The sequence below is a fragment of the Lissotriton helveticus genome, chromosome 8 (assembly GCF_964261635.1).
Source record: "Lissotriton helveticus chromosome 8, aLisHel1.1, whole genome shotgun sequence".
NCBI lineage: Eukaryota > Metazoa > Chordata > Amphibia > Caudata > Salamandridae > Lissotriton > Lissotriton helveticus.
In genome coordinates, this window is record NC_136069.1 from 1,300,670,923 (window position 1) to 1,300,685,771 (window position 14,849).

Consider the following 14,849-nt stretch of genomic DNA (forward strand, 5'->3'; position numbering starts at 1 on the left):
CGCCGCAGCGCTAGGATGTGCGCATGACTGTAGCATAGGTTTTGTACAAAATACTATGCTAGGCATGATCCAAAGCTTTTCCCACTTTGTATACGTGCTGCACAGAGCATCACACATGCAAAGTTGTAAAAGGAAGGAGAAATGAAAGCATTTCTCCTTCCATGCGCCTAGTTGAAAAGGGCGCAGTTTTCTTACACTACACCCAATCTACTGTTTTTAGAAAATTGAGTTTAGCATGAGAAACCTTGGGTGCTGGCATGGGAACGCCCATTCACCATCCTTTTTACACCCCCATGGTGCAAAGTAATGCGAAGCAGCCCAATGCACTGCTTCGCATTACTTTTTTGTTATTTCCAGCGCTAAACAAGTTTAGCGCTGCATAGTTAATTAGGGGGAAAAGATTTTGCACCATTTTGCATCGCTTTTGTGACGCCAAAATGACTCAAAATCTTAGTAAATCCCCCCCTTCAAGTGCTAATATTCCAGGGACTCCTAGATGTGCTGCCATGGAGGTCACGGGACTCGTCTTTGGTGGTTTATTTCCATGAGATACTGTGCTGGCATTTTAGCTTGGAACCTAACTAAACTTGTTCAGTCCCCTGTAACTCTGGCCTCCCAACCCTATTGGTCTTTTACTATTTAGGGCTTGATTACGAGTCCGGTGGTCCATAGGACCACTATACTCATGGTGGCAGTCCGTCCATCGCCACAGCTGCAGGCCTGCCCGCAGTATTCTGACTGTGGAGGTTGGACCACCACAGGACCGCTGTATCCACCTGGATCCAGGATCCTGCGGCAGTGGCGCAGCGGTCAAGAGCACAAATATGCTGCAAGTGCCACTGCAGCACACCAGCATATTCTGAGTTGCTTGTCCAACGCCTGTTTCATGGCAGTGAGCCTGCCATAAAAAGGGTGGCATACAGGCAACTGACTGACATTATGACATTATGACAAATAGTTTATTTAAATGATTAATTGAAAATCAATACAAAAAATAGCAATTAGTGTGAATAAAAGCAATCATTATGAAAAAATATTTAAAATTTAGTAAAACAATGTATGTTTTAAAAGCATGTGCTACATAAAAGATTCCCCCAAGTAAAAAGTCACTTTATGCCATGGTTGTGTTATCCATTAATGCTGTTCGCGCAGAATAAATGAATTTGGCAAAGTTGGCCATGTGCTTCACCGTGTCCAACGAATATAGTTGAAGAACTGCCTCTTTTACCGTCCGCACACCTAATTGAAGAAGAATGGGCCTTAGGTGGATTCTACGGGCTGATAGCAGTGCAGGACAGCATAACAGAATGTGCGCTAGAGTTTCACGTTTATAATGACAAAGGCGACATTCCGCAATAGCTGGGCCTACTTTCACAACCGGGTACAGCTGTTTTAAGGGGAGCACATGGAGTCTTGCAGCCAGGATCCTTTGTAGGGCTTGCCTACCCAACGACTGTACAAGATGTGGTTTGTGGCCATTTAAAATGTGGGGAGAGCTTTGAGACTCATGAAAGCCCCTGACCGTCAATGCTTCAATGTCAAATTTTCTTGAGTGGGTTCTTACTTGCTTTTTCATAATTGATTTGATGGCAGTATATTTTATTGTGTTAGGGTCCCAATTTTCTATCGATAAACTCAGGTGCTCTTTGGCTAGGTTTAGGCTGGCTGACCATGGGTTACCTGATTTTGTAAATATTTTACTTATTAGTTGCTTCATCGAGTTCTCCGGAGCTGTGGTCGTTAAGTAATACTATTTTGCCATGTTTGCCAGTTCTTCCAAGGATTGCCGGCTGAGATTGAATTCTAAGCGAATTAAAGTGTTCCTTGTGCATGGTGGAAGGCAAAATAGCTTTTTATAGGCTGCACAGTTAATCTTTTCGAGATCTTCACTCAATTTGCCCGGGAAGGCCTGTATAGCGTAATTGAGGGAGGGTAATAGTTTTGCTTTCAGAACCCGTTGAATGGCCACGGTGGTTGGGCTTTCCAAGGTCGCATTAAGTTTGCAGATGGCGTAAGTTACCATTTTGGCTTTCTGCAGGAGCTTAGTTCGATGGACCTGTGATCGACCTATTTCGCTGAGCCATACTCCAAGATAGTTATATGCTTGTGTGCTAGATAACGTAAGTGGTCCCAGTCTCCATTTTATTAGCTTCTTTTTTGGGTAGCGGCCAAAAATTAGTATTTTAGATTTTGCTGGATTTGCGACCAGTTTGTTTTTGGCGTTATAAACTGCTAGTGCTGTTAAGCATTTCTGAAGACCAACTTTGGTGTGATCCAAAAGAACTAGGTCTTCTGCGTACTGAATTAATTGGAGTCTGGTTCCCTCAATCTTAGGCGTCACCAGGTTAGCTCCCTGTAGTGCCTTGCCCAGATCAGCTGTATATAAATTGAAAAGAAGCGGGGCAAGGACACAGCCCTGCTTTAAGCCCTGGTCTGTGCTGATTTTTTCGGTGGCTGAGTCACATGAGAGTTTGACTCTTACCCATGTCTGAGTATACAGTGATCTGATAGCTTGTAGAAGTTTCGGACAGAAGTTCCAACACGCCAATTTCCTCCATAAGATGTTCCGGTCAATGCCATCAAATGACGCTGTATAATCTATAAAGCAGGCAAAAAGAGGCTGGGCGCCTTGAATCGTTGTTTGGTGTACAATATACGAAAGTGCTATAATGTTGTCTATGGTTGACGGAACCCTGTTTGATAGAAGGGAAGCAAATTCTCCTTGGTGACCCAATGTTATAATTCCGTAAGGAGAGAACTCGCATATGCCTTGCCCTCCACGTTCAATAAGGCTATCATACGATAGTTCTTAGGATCTGTGCTTACTCCTTTTTTGTAGATGGGATGTAACAAGGATCCCCTCCAGGAGTCTGGGACATCCATAAGGAGTCTGCACTCCGCATACAGCTGACCCAGGTTCTCGGTCCAAAAGTCTATATCCTCTCTAAAAAAGAGAGCCTGGTAGCCCGTTCAATCCCGGTGCCCCATTGGGGCGTATTCTTTTCAGGATTCCTGTTAGTATTTTTCTTTCAGCAGGTGTGATGTTCACAGGGCAGGCCGTTGATTCAGTTGGTTTATCAATTAGATGTTTATCGGGAGATGTTCTTAAATTTGGATTTTGCTCTGAGTCATTAGTATAGAGAGTTTTTACATGGGCTACCCAAGTTCTAGCGTCGAGTGGATTCTCTCTATTACACTGCCCATTGCTGAGCTTGTTTATATATTGCCAAAATTCTTGGGTCTTACTAGGAGCAAGCAGTTCAAAGATTTTCAGCCATTTTTGCTCGGTTGCTTCATGTTTCACCTGCAAAACCACTTTTGCGTGTGCCTTGGTCACCTCTTTTAGCTCATTTTTTGCAGTTATCGATCTAGTAGCCCGGTAGGCTCTGCGTTTGGAATTAAGAATTTTTAAAGATTTTTTTATTTTTGGCTGGAATCCCAGTTTGTATTTAGAGTGGTCATATACTCTTTGATTGTTATCCTCACGAAGTTGGTATGCAAAGTCATATGCAAGAGCGCCCCATTTCCCAATTCTTCCAAGGTCATTACGGTCGATCTGCCAGCCTTTCCAAGATGATTTCCATGCAGCAAACTTGTGGGTCGGGAGCGGACCCCATTTGATTCTTTTGAGGAGTCCATGTTGTACATCTCCATTTGTAGCTCCAATATGTTGAAGGGTATGTCTTATTTTCGCACTCAAGGAAAGTTCTAATATGAGAGCGGCATGATCGCTGTCGGACCTAGGTTGAACAGTATAACTTAACATGTGGCTTTGTAGGCGTTCGCTTAATATCATGTAGTCTACTGTTGTCTGGTTGTTAAAGGTCTTGATAAAGGTATTGATGCTGTTCCGTTGTTTTTTATGGTAATATAATGTGTTGTTGCCAGTTTATAGGCTCGCATTAGGGCGTTGAATCTTTTAGTGCTCGAATTGTGGTGGCTTTCATCAGTTAAGTGCCCTATATCGTGCAAATTTAAATCGCCCAATATAATTGAGTACAATCCTGCATGTCGTAGCAGTAGAGCTTCAATCTCTTTTGATAGGTCGAACAGTTTATCTTTTGAGTTTAACCCATGACGGTTATAGTAGATGTTAATAAGGAGAATCGAAGTCAGGCCCTTGGTTGTTATAATGCCTTTTAAAATTCCAGCTAATAGCATTCCTGAAGTGTTCTGTAATATTGTGAAGTTTACCTTTAGTGCATGCTTTATATAAGTTGAGATGCCGCCCGATGGTCTCCCAAAGATATTAACCTTTTTTGCAGGAATAAAATATTCAGAAAAATTCCATAATGGTGTGGAGGAAGTGGCCCATGTTTCCTGTACACAAATTATGTCCGCACCTGCCATAAGTGCTACTGCACTCGGACTTTGCAAGGCTTTGTGTATTCCTGCAACATTCCAAGACAGTATGTTGATAACTGGAGTAATCGTGGGATTCATATGGAGAGCACAGCTACTTTTAGGAATTGATTGTGGTAAATGGTTGCCAGAATCTTGGTAGGAGCCAATGATGCATGAAAGAGGCTCTTTGCACCTGATGTTACCCAAGGTATTATTTATTGTTAGCAGCGAGTTGTTTAATGAGGTGGCGCTATTGATGTTAGGGAGTGGAATTTAAGGCCTGAGCCAGCCAACTGACTGGGCTTGTGAGTGCATGCAGGGGGCACATGTTGTGGCCCTCGGAATTGCACCCTTGTCCCATTCATAGTGTGGTATGCACGACCTGGTGCATGTCACACCTTGCAGGAACGTGCAGTTGGCACTCTCATGGCAGCAGGAGCCTAACATACCACTGCAGTGAGACCCAGTGGGGCTCGCCGAGGTAGTGCTGCGGGGCAGGGGAGGAGCAGGGTGGGGCAGGTAGTGGACTCGGACAAACGACGGACAGAACTCAGACTAAGGCTTACTCTAGGTTCTGTCCGTCGTTTGTCCGAGTCCACTACCCCCCACCCTGCCCCTCCCCTGTGCTTCTCCTGGCTCACCGCCCCACAGCACTCCCTCGGCGAGCCGTCACTGGTGAGACCACCTGCCCTACCTGGATTACACTCATAATCCGACAATCCTCCTATTGGTGCAGCGGTTGCAGGCCGACAAGAGGCCCGCCAAACTCATAATCAGGCCATAAGGCACATCCCTGAAAGCCGCAGTCTTTCATTATCCCATCTACACTCCTGAAGATGGCCTGGCTCCTAATCTCTATCAGCGATGCCCTATCGGCCAAAGGTTGTTGACTAATAAACTCCCTCCAGCTCAGAAAATGCAGCCACCCTCTTAGGCCTACTCAAGCGAAATGGTAAAGGCAGGTTTCACTCTTGCGGTTGCAATGAAAAGCATTGAAACATGAACGTGACATTATAATTGTCTTGTGTTATACTTCAGGTGGACAATTTTTTTAAAGTCAGACTCATGGATTGTGCAAATCTGCACTGCAGCTCCTTTGTGGCATTAGCTAGTCCTTTTACTGAGGAAAACAATGTTAGACAGAGAGAAAGCGTGCTTTAAAGATTCTTAATCGTTTTAGTCTTGAAATGGAGACACCCAGATGTAGCCCCAAGGTATCAGCACTGGACATAAAATCAGTAATCACTTCTCTATTTGGTGCATTCGGAAAAATCGATTTTAGATTTTGCTAAATGGTTCATCTGTCCGAGATTGAACTCCGGGCAGTTTGTGATAATTAAATCCCAAAATAATTTTCTTCCACTGCCTGTAAAGACCACTACTTATCTTCTTCAGTGCTGCAAGCTCCTAAACCTTCACCTTTTTGCTTCTTTACTGAATCAGTCTGCCTTGGTCTCCTATAACTATAACTACTGTTAGCTGCACCAGGATACCCTCTGGGTAACTAACTATGTACTACACAAAACCCAAATCTAATCATTCCACTGTCTAATGTGGGTCGACTACAAGTAGCCGAGGATGTGGAATTTATTTAATTGGAGCCAAAACCAGATTAAAGGCGTTTGCATGTCTAAACTTAAAGTTTCTCTAATTGTTGGGCTGTCTGGTCAATGTCCTATCCAATATGAATCCTTTAGGAGACGCTGCACGCTCCACTGCGCACTCTCATGGGGCACGTTTAGCTAGTACTTATTCAGTGATTTGGAATCTTTTCCCCCTCACTTCTGGTGATGGATATAAGGTAAAAATAAATACAAATATATAGAAAGAGCTGTTCTGTTGCTCCCTGCCCAGGCTCAGGCCTAAAGATCTTGCCTGGGTGATGGATGTTTAGAATGTGTATATGGAATTTAGCAAGAATTCATTGTCTATCTCTGTGAATTTCACTATACCTCCGACTTCATAGTAGGATAATGCAAATATAACCCCTTACTTCAATCATTGGCCATACGATAATTCAGATATGTTCTTCTTATTGATGGTTGTCAGTCAGTCACTTAGGTTAAATTCTCCTTCTATGAAAGACCACACCACACAAGGGCAGGCAGTCACTTTGAAGGTTCAATTCATAATGGAACTGACTTCCTTGCACATTCTATTACTGAATAATGAACATATTATTACTTCCCAATCTCATTCCCATCCTACTAACTTTTCACTTAACTGAAAGACAATCACAACTCCACAACTACTCTTGCCACTATTCCTGCCAAAGACTCTTTCTCTTTTCCTATTGACAGGAAATACAATGAAAAAGTAATCTGTTATATATGAATGTTGTTTCTTATCATTGTTAATATATACAAAATAAAAACATATTTTAATCACAACATATTTTAAGAACACTCCAAACCGCTTACTCAATGACCTTTTGAAAATTATTTCTGTCTTATGGTTGTGCCAATTGATATTTCACTACAAGCACTACAGGTTATATGCTAAAGGGAATATTTCATTTACAAGATAAGAAAGCTACTTTGATGCTGGCTTTTCCTAGCCGGAATGCCAAAGTACCTTGTAGTGCATTGCAATGCACAACGTGGCAGGAACCGGGCGGTGCCTGCCAACTTGTGCATGACAATGTAGGGGGTATCGTAGGTACCCCCTGAGTGCAGTCCCCCCAACCCCCACCCCGCGGGGGCCCACAACGGGCCACCAAAGCAATTCCCTGCCAGCATTTCATGGGGGCGAATCCGCCATGGAAAGGCCTGTGTAACCCAGCATCCTAATATGGATGGCGGTGCCTGCTAGGGCCCGCCACCATATTGAGGACCAAGTCCGCCCAGCCGGCAATCGGAACAATTGTCGACCGGCGGAATAGCAGTGGACCCACTTTGCATTCGCCGCGATACCCCGCCATTATAATATGGCAGGGCTAAATCGGGTTGGGATGGCGGGTGGATCGCCACCACTTGGCCGGCGGTGGTGATCCAACCGCCATCCTAATGAACCCCTAAGTCTCACTCGGTCTCATTCCCACTCTGACTTGTTCACTTAGTCTCACTTATTCTCAGTCAGTCTAGCTCAGTCTCACACAATCTCATTCATTCTCTCTCAGCCCCACTCATTCTTACTCAGGCAATCTCACTATGACTCACCTATCACTCAAGCCTACTCTTACTCCCCAGGTCTCAATCAGTCTGACTTAGTTCCACTTGGTTCCATTTGTTCTCATTCCCTCTGGCTCACTCACTCTCTGACTCACTCAGTCTCACTCATTCTCTAACTTACTCAAACTGTGAATCCCTCAGACTAACTCACTAACTCAATCTCACTCCTTTTCAGCCTCACACAGTTCCACTCATTTTTACTCATTCTCAGTCAATCAGTCTCACTATGATTCATTCAATCTCACTGACTCACCTAGTCTCAATCAGTCTCACTCATTCCTACTCAGTCCCACTCACTATGACAAAACCACTTTTACTGATTCTCACTGTTTCACTCATTCTCGTTCACTCAGACTGTGACTCCGTCTTACATAAAGTAACACTCAATTACACTCATTGCTATTTTCTCACACTCAATAAGAATCACTTTCGGTCATTCTCACTCTTCATATCACTCATTCTCACTCACTTCCACCGATTTTCTCACTTACACACGCGCACACACGCACACAGGCACACATACACATATCCACAGACATGCTTCCACATGCACATGCACTCTCTCATAGAAATACACTATCCACAAACAAACACTCTTATCCATATGTACAGCACACAACATGAAGCTTTTTTTGCTTACCTTCCTGTAGCCCCACTTGGACTCTTGCTCCGTTCAGTTTCCGCGCTAGGGCATGAAATTGAAGCCTTGAACCTGTGCAGTTGTAGGGACAGGTTTCAGTCTCTGCTTCTTCACGCCACCTTTTCCCAACTCTCTGCTGAGTTGGGAAAGGGTGGGCGTTCAGGCTGATTGGCGTGTAGCCACGGGCTGAAGCCTGCAGTGCCCATGTCTACCTCTAGCTGTGACACTTAGCACGTCACCAATGGGAGAGGTATGGAGGAGTGCCAGGATCCCAAGAGCAGGGATGGGATTTCTTCAGCCCTGGTAATCTCTCTCTGAAGGCTGGTGCAGGCATCTTAATGCACCTTTGTCAGCCATCAGACAGAGACTATTACCGGACCTGAAAGAGGTTGACAATTTTTATACCAAGAGTGAATATTAGATTATTATTCACCCTTGGCGTAATAAAACAAGGGCCTTAAAACAAGGGGGGCATAGCACTTGAACCCATTAAGAGGAGCCGCCACTGCTTTTTACCTATTTAGAAACCTTTCAAATCATACTAGTGCTGAAGAAATTTGAAATTAAGTTATTATAGGGGAAGCAATATTCGCATAAAAAATTGAGTTTAAACCTTGTAACTCCTTGCTGTTTTATGCCTTTTATTTCACCAGGCATTTCCCCGTTGGGAAGGAGTGGCTCGTCGGACCTGAAAGAGGATGGGGTCGGGGCCTTCGGAGGAGCACGCTAACGCGGATGAGGCAGCAGCGGGGCCTCGAGGACAAGTGGGCCCTTGTCTCCAGATGGGCCTTTGGACCTTTCTAAGATGCTCAAGGCTGATGTGAGTGGGAATTTAACACTTCACCGGCAGGGAGAGGGATCAGCGAGCGTCAGAAGGCTCTAGGTGCCAAGGTGGCAGCAGGTGAAGGGGGTTCTGGGCAGGACTGGGCAGGAACACAGGTACTCTGCTTATACACCTAATTCAGGGAGGTCAGTCCAAGGCCATGAGCAGGATGCTCAGGGGGTTACAATGGGGCAGGTAGGGGTGGGGAGAGGTCAGGCCAGTAAATGGCAAGGAGTAGACCTAGAGGCAAGGATACAGTTGGGAAAGTGGGGCAGGTCATGAAGGTCAAGGGCAAGGCTGGCATAAGGGAGAGCGTGGTGGTCCCAGGGCATTCCAGTGGAGGTGGGTCCTGAGCACTGTTCCCTGTAAGGTGTGTATCCGCGTGCACCTATTTCACTCCGAGTGCGCAGTGTCTTCTTTGTAGTGCGCACACACACACAGCACATCCACCGAGAGATAAGTGTTCATGTTAATTGCAGTGCCCTGTAGAAGAATGATGGGCGCTGCTATCAACATGAATACTTAAAAGCAGACAATCTGCCCCCAGCCACGCTCTATTAAGAAAGGCCACCAACAGGGCCGGACTGCTACCGGGCAGTTGGGAATGCTGCTGAGCTGGGGGGTGATTTCGTTCATGGAGACCTGCGTGTGCTAAACGAAATTCGTTTTGCATTAAATATTTCGAAGCACAAGCAGGTCTCCATGAACGAAATCAGCCCCCACCACAGTGAAAGCAGCCCCCAGCTCGGCAGCATTCCAAACTGCCCGGTAGTCAGTCCGACCCTGGCCACCAAGCATAAAAGCACGGTGTGTGCTTTCACATTCACTAATATAAATTAGTGATTGTGGAAGCAATCGTCGTGCTTTTAGGCTTGCTGCACGCATTTTGTTAATAGAGCGCGGCAGATTGTGTGGCTTTTTAAACGTTTTCATGTTAAATGTAACCCCGTGTATTAGCATGTCGGGCACTGAAATTAACATAAAAACTTTCAAAAAGGCACGCAAATATGCAGCGCTCTATTAACAAAATGCATGCAGCAAGCCTAACAGCAGGACACGTGTGCTATCAAAATCACTAATATATGTAAGTGATTGTGAAAGCACACATCGTGCTTCTGGACTTGCTGCATACCTTTTGTTAATAGAGGGTGGCTTGCGGCAGATTGTGCAAATTTTTAAAAATATTCATGTTAATTGCAGCGCCTGTCATGCCTATACAAAGGGGTGCAATTAACACTATATTTTTAAAAATCCACACAATCTGCCTGCAGCCGCTCTCTATTAACTTAAGACATGCAGCAAGCCCAGGGCTTTAAGTGGGCCGCGTTCTAAAGCAGGTGCTGAGACGTGTCCCCATTTTTGCCCTCACCCTCAAGGTGGAAAAAAAATCTCAACTTTGCAGCAGTACCACCCTTCACAGCCTTTAACGTATCTTCAAATGGACACTGTGTAATTCTTTCACAGTCTGATCATTTCAGAACTGAAGCATTTTCAATATTCTAACAAAGCCATGCTTGCTGCTTATTTATTTTAAGCAACTAACAACCATTGGCAAAGCTAATAGTCCTGGCTTGTCGTAGGTAAAATGTTACTTGTTGTATTATATATCACGAAACGATCGCAGCATCACAAAACAAAGTGTATCTGAGCTCCAACAGCCTTGTATTGAACCTTCAGGAGGATAGTTTCGCTAGAGCAAGGTAAGTCTGCAGTTTTTGTTATACTCCTGGGGCCTTATTTATGAAGGCCTTGCGACGCCGGTGCGTCACTTTTAAAATGGGAAAAAGTGACGCACCGGTAGCGCAAGGCCTTCATAAATAAGGCCCCTGGATTCTTCTGATGACTGTCTCTGTATTGGACTTTAATCTTTACATTCCCACCTGAGATTCCTGTTCTGTACGCCTGGGGGGAGTGGGGACCTTGTAACAATTGTTGCCAATAACACTGTAAGTCTCAACCGGAGTAGCATGCTAGCTTCCAGCGTTTCTTGGACAGTTATGGGCTATTTCCTGGAATAATTCTCCAGAAGAGTAAAAATATTGGAATCCGTTGAAACCAATGACAATCCTACACAAAAGGGACAGGCAATATCAGCATTGGACTCAGTTTTTTTTCAGTTAAAGTAAAGGTAATTTTCTTTTGTTTGGTAGGGCACCACCACCTCCAAGTCATGCTGTACATAGACTAAGGAATGGTGCATCCAAGGAGTTATTGGTACACAATCCAGTAATGCATTTGAGAAGGGACGGGTTGAGATTTAAAGTAAAAAGAAAGTTTAAAAAAAAGAAAAGAATGGTGAATAAACGAAAGGTACTCCGGTCAAGCATTAGGCTATTAATCTCCATTTTGGGTGTTGTGATGCCTCCCCCGGCAACACATACACGCAAATCTACCAGGAGGGATTGCCTCCCTAAGATAGGATATCTGCACCATCGCACTCCTTGCCTCAGGTCCCCTTTGAAAGTTCATATCCCTTAGAGCATACCTGTTCTTTCTGCATTCCTTTATATGGGATAGGAGTTAATGGGAAGTGGTGACTAAGTTGATGGTGGGTGAATTGTCTGTAAAAGCTTACTGTGTCGGTGTCCAGTGTAGCTGTCATTAGGGCAACTGGTGGAATGGCCCAAGCATAGAGGGGTAACAGTGGCTCTTTGTGCCCAAGTTATGCTGTTTAATCAGGTTAGAAGTGCTTGCAGTGGAGCACATGTCTAAATGTAGGATTAATCAGCAAAATGCCAAGAAGCCTCTGGGCATTCACTGCGCTTTATAAATCTAAATTCAATTTCAATTCAACCCCACTTAACTGGGGACTTTAACATAAGTGTTTTCAAATAAATGCCAAATTTCACGATAGAGACACAAGTAAAAATAATTGGCAGGTTCATGCTTTGGCATTTTAAGGTCCCCGAGGAAATATTGCACATGCTACCTTTCCCTAGTAGAAGGATAGTGGTGCAGAGCTTGATTAAAAAAATATATATTTCTAAATCCTTCCCTCTTCCATCCCACCACTATCCTTTTCAATCCAAATAACAGACTAAAATGTCCATTACTCAAATTAATTTCATATTTCATTACACTAATTCACCACTAATCCTTTATGGGTTCCAGAGTAGCAAACTACTCACCAAAAAGCGCTTCAACACCCCATCAGGGGTAGCAAGCGCTATATAAATGCAAACCTTTTTCCCTCTTCTATCCCTCCACTATCCTTCTCATTCCAAATAACTGACTAACACATCCACTCAAATTACTTTCATACTTCACTATACTAACTCACAACTAATCCTTTATGGGTTCTGGAGTAGCATGCTACTCACTGAAAAAGCACTTTGACGCATCGTCAGGGGTAGCATGCGCTATATAAATGCAAATACAATACAATATATATGGATGCAATGACCGAAGCAGCAGAATAACAGGCGGGCGGCACACTATGCTAAGCACAGATTTTTAGCTTACTTGTTTTTAAGCCACGCCCTTAATTACATCAGCCATGCTCCTTTGAGAGATCCCCCCAGTTTTTTTCATCCCACTTAAAGTCCTAAGCAAACCTAAAAGCACCACATGTGCTTTCAGAATAACTAACATATATTAGTGATTTTGAAAGCACATGTGGCGGACTTCTATGTACATTCCTCCACCTGCATATCCAGGAAACCATCTTCAGAGCTGATAAATGAACTAATGATTATCAGTTCTGAAAAGTGGAGTGATAAACCCATGGAGCCAGCTCTGTTCTGCAGAGAGTCTTTCCCTAATGACCTTGAGTAATTCTTAAACAGATTGTTGCAAATAGCATTTTTCTTTCACTTATTTTTAATCTGGTTAATGTGTGAGAGTCTAATACACACATTTTATGACAAATGTGTTTTTGTTTCATACAACATCCCTTAAAAATGTTTCTTTTAGAAAACAGGATCTCAGATATGAGAAATGGGAGGATGTCACTGTGATTATTTGCAGTAGTATTAGTGAGCTTCTACTGTGTTCCAATATTGAAAACATGCATCACTATCCATGAATATTAACTATAAACACATTTAGAATTTGAACCAGTGTGTCTGTGCACTGTGTGTGATCTGGCCATGAGAGAACTGAAACTGGATCATAAAATCAAAGCTGAAGTCCACAGGGGCCCCCAACATTTCTTTGGCCTAGGGCGCTCAAAATGCTTAAGATGCCCCTGAGCCGTTTATGTGTAGTCAGTTAGGAAAGCAGAGGTTCACTGGGGGCTGTGGAATGAGGCAGGTTGCGCCGGTTTCCTAATATATATTAGTGTAGCTTTGTCGTGGTTGCAGATGCTTTGCACGCGCCATAAGTGATCACAATCGTTTTCGTAGGAATCTAAAGACATGGTTGTTCGACCTCTAGCTGCATTGAAGTCTTATCCTCTCAGAGACATCCACCAGCGCCATGAGACTCCCGAGTGATGTGCGCTCAATAAATGTTTATGATTTGATTTGATTTCCAACATGACGCAACCAGTGTATGCCAGTCACCAACACAAAGGCCTTCCCCAGGGCCAGACTGGCCGTAGCAGGCATTGGGTGTTTGCCCAGGAGGATGGAAGGGTGGGGGCCAGTTTTGGATCAGTGGGGGACGGTTTTGTTATGCGGGGCAGTTTTGCAGAGATGCTGCAATATCGACAGCCAGTAACAAAAGCAGCATGTGGGTACCGGTTTTGTTAATCTGTAGTGCTTCACACTTGCTCCCCCTGGGGGGCGGGGGGGAGGTGGGGGCCAGTCTGACAAAACTTGCAGGGCTGCTTTGGGTTCCCAGTCTGGCCCTGCCTGCCCCACCAAGCAGGCCTCCTGTATTCCAGTACCTAGGTCAGTTATCTGCACAATCAAACGGGAACCCCTGTCGCTGCACCCACACGTGTGGTCGGGTTCTTGGCGCACATAGCCTTGGCTGCAGCACACATAGACCTTGCACTGCCGCACATCGAGGAAAGAAATTAGAGGGAACATTGGTCATGAGTATGGGTGCCAGGTGACGATCAGGTGGGAGAGAGGTTTGCGGGGGGTGGTGCGGCTTGTGGGCCTGATTGCATGAGGGGCCTGTTTGGTTGGAGCAGGTATGCGGTTGGGGGAGCTGCAATGCCAGTCATTTAGGCTGACAGATAGTTCGACACACCAACAGGGTACATGACGGCCTCTGGATGTTGGTCTGAAGCACTAGGGGGGGTCTTCGGCAGCCTTCTCTACTGAGAAGGATTGGACACGCAATACTGTGGCGTCAGCAACACATTGTGACAGGACGGTGCCTGGCATGTGGAGTGTGAATGTAGTGGGGCGCCTGTTGAATGAGGTTTGTTATCAGGAGGATGAGCTGGTTTCAGACTATGACATGGGTAATGATGAGTGGGAGGAAGATGGAGTGTATGATGACATGGAGGTGAGTTTGCCGGTGGTGCAGAGTACAAAGAGTGGTGGTGCAACGGCCTCCTCAATTGGTGTATTGCAGGTCTCAAGTGCGGACACTGATGACAACACGGGGCAGAAGAAGAAGATGAGTTGTGGTAGTTGCAAGGTGAATAGGGAACACGGATGGTTACCCCCATAAATGAGAGAGATTGGTGGTCTGTAGGGGATGCCCCAAAGGCTGGTGCGCAAACAAAATAGTGTAAATCATTTGGTGGATGATGGCGTAATTGAGAGGGCAGGGGCACAAATGGATGACAGGAAAACATTGAAAAGGCAGATAATGGATGCCAAGAACGGCAAGATGATGGTAGGGACAGAGGCCTCATTCGATATAATGAAGGCAGCTGAGGAACGGGGTATTAATGATAAGGAGTGGGAGGACACAAGAACCGTCTGCCCTATTAGGGTCTGGCGATGCCCCTGGGGTCACACGTGCGAGATAA